Source organism: Morone saxatilis, unplaced genomic scaffold (genome assembly GCF_004916995.1).
Source record: "Morone saxatilis isolate NCDOM2014 unplaced genomic scaffold, NCSU_SB_2.0 Contig2, whole genome shotgun sequence".
In the NCBI taxonomy this organism is placed as follows: Eukaryota; Metazoa; Chordata; class Actinopteri; family Moronidae; genus Morone; species Morone saxatilis.
This window is the reverse complement of record NW_023339762.1, coordinates 1,721,429-1,724,292: the sequence shown is the minus strand read 5'-3', so window position 1 is coordinate 1,724,292 and position 2,864 is coordinate 1,721,429. Positions and strand designations below refer to the sequence as shown.

The window sequence follows — 2,864 nt, the reverse complement described above, 5'->3', positions numbered from 1 at the left end:
TGAGGAACGTAATAAGGACTTCTCTCGTCAACATTGGGATCAAACATTCGGATTTGGGGAGCTCGTGAGCCGGCCGATGTTACGCTGGACTGATTCAAGGATAACGGCCATGTGCGGACAGCGGAACACTCTAGCAGGAAGGCCGCCTTCGCACCTGCTATTTGACAAGCGGAGACGCCATATACGCCCCGAGACACCTCCCAACAGGGCTCACATTACCCGACCTGTCAGGCTCGTGCTAATGAGTATGCGTATCAGTCACAACAGACACGGACCCCACCATATGTATTAAAGCGTGCAGGTGGTCAAAGGCATGTGTGAGCCACAGTTACTAGACCCCCCATGCGAGTATACATGCTTGGTGCTGCCATAGCCGCATTCTGTATTGTACCGCTACAGGAGGTTCCAGATATTAAATTGAGAGCTGTCTTGCGGATCAACCATGTCTAAAAACCTTTCTTTCAGATGGTTTAAAAAAACTATCGTTGGGTCAAGAGAATGACATTGCGACGCTGAATGGGGGACGCACAAGTAAAATCAAAATATGACACAAATGTTGAAAAACGATACATGTTAGCTTGTATTTCTATAATTTTGAAATTAGCTTCAGCAGCTAGTGTTCTAACAACCCGAGTCTCACTTCCAGTCCTGCAAACAGCTTGCAGCCTTGCGTCAGGTCGGCCCTCTGCGCTTGAAAATCTATGCACACTGGTAGCTACTCCCGTTCTAGCGCTGCAGTTCTCTGGGAGTGGCTGGCCCTCGCTTAGAAGTCAGGTGACAGTAAACCAGTCTGGTTGGATGCGAGTCCTGCCTGCCCAGCTAGCGGCATGGGTTTACTCCGACCTGTGGCCCTCTTGGCTGGTGTGTCGGATCCCTCTCTGCTCTGCCCCGTTTTCGCTGTCTCAGCGCTTCTCCACCAGCTGTCGTCTCTCGATCAATTGACAGGGCAATCAGGCAGAAAAGGGCGGGGCGTATATTTTAAAGCGAAAGACTTCAACCACAGAGCGCGTTTTACAGCTACACGCATGTGTATGCGTCTTGTGCGTAACGTTAACTGGCAACACTTCCTGTTAATCTCCGCAGTATTATAGGTCAATAGGGCAATCTGAATCACAGCCAGTAAGAGCGCGACTCTGCCAGGGCTAACCAATTGAAAATGTTCCTATATTAGGCACGCGTACATTGACCCCGGGTTTGTAAGTCCCAGCCCTTTTTTGCCGTGCTGTTGCCTCAGGTGAGCGGGTTGAGCAAGCGGCCTGCACGTCACGACGCCTCTAGCGCACAACTTTCTCCTTTCAGAACTCAGAATCAGGAACAGTCACGACATCAGCATAGATGCACGTGTTATCATAGTACTTGGACCAGCCTGATTTGTACTGTAATTCTGAGGCTATGTTGACAAGGACAGCATGTACACTGGTGTATCCTAGGCTAGGGTAGCCTAACAAAGGCTACATAACAACTCACCGTAGCCAAGCTAGTTACATCTGCAGGATTATCAAACTAACGTAGCTAGCTAAGTGTAAGTCAACTGCTATCCAAAGAGATGGAAAGACAATTTGGGCGCCTGCTGGCTTACAGAGAGTGCTTGATTATTAAGCCGTCTCATTCTTATCAGTATCTTTTCTGGCTTTGATCTGGTTGTTTTTCATTTCACCAGATCTACTGTTTCAATGACCACTACTGCTCACGAACACAGTGAACATTTCAGCAGAAATATAACAAAAAGTTATCTTTCATAAAAAGTTACCTACTTGCCCCAGGTTTAAAATCAAGAAAAGCCTCACAAACCTCGATGAAGCTTTGGGCCGCGGACCTTAGTTGGTGGTCCAGACGGCCCCAAAAGACGGCTATAGCGTGTATGGTTGAAAGCCTCAGAATAAAACATATGTTAATGGTGCGACTCGAGTTGCAGGAATGTCTTTTTTTTTTTTTTTTTTTTTTTTTAAAAATCAAATTATCTTATCACGCAGTCTGTTTGGCTGTACTGTAAACAGATTCACCAGTTGTGCATGTTTGTTTCCATCTGGGCAATATTTCCATCATGTCACAAGAGTCTGGGATGTGACTTATCAAAATGTCCTTGCCGTTACCACCAGTAACCGCAGTGCCGCCATATTAACCAGTACGGAAATCTTACAGATGATACATTTAAGAGGGGCATCAAAAGTGGAAGAACTCGAAGCACTTCATAAATAAACTTGGCGACCCCTTCTGTCTTCGTTTTTTTCTTTTTGGTGCTTGCTTTTTGTTTTGTTTCGGGTTTTTGTTCCCCCCTGTCTTGGCTCTGGGTCCTTTTGTTGTTCTCTGGCTGTGCGGCCGCCCCCCCCCTTTCCTACCTCTGGCAGAGCAAATCTCCTTGAGCAATCTCTTAGCCTCTGTTCCTTTGGGCTTCTTCTTGTTCGTACTGTTATGATGTGACAGTGCTGGATTTGCGGACTCCCATCAGGAATAAGCCTCATTTATTCTACAACATTCAGCTGCCCCAGTCAGGCATGGGAGTGCGAGCTGGCAGTGTCACTTTGATGCATGCGCCATAATGCCCTCAATTACGGGTTTTTGTTTTTTTTGTCATCAGGCCCTCCCGGTCTCCCCGTAGCCTCGCTGATGAGCCCCTTGCCTGCCATCAGCCTCTGCATTCCCTTCCCTTTCCATTTCTCAGAGACTCCCAGGGGTGACAGGGAGGCGTTGGGTGGCTGATAGTGAGAGTAATTAAAAGGGCTGATTAGAGTGACGGAAGGAGGACACCCGGGGAGGAAACAAGAATCTCTCTCAAGACGAGAGGGGGAGGACAAAGAAGAGCGAGGTAGAAAATACAGCACAGATATCACCTCAGATCAGTCTTCACGTTAACAGGAGAAGAT

The 2,864-nt window shown here is 47.5% G+C and overlaps 1 protein-coding gene across 1 annotated transcript in view; it reads left to right on the top strand.

Moving 5' to 3' along the window:
* zgc:56622 (uncharacterized protein LOC326033 homolog) overlaps nucleotides 1-2,864 on the top strand; it is a 13,613-nt gene that overhangs the window by 6,353 nt on the left and 4,396 nt on the right. The window lies entirely within an intron of this gene.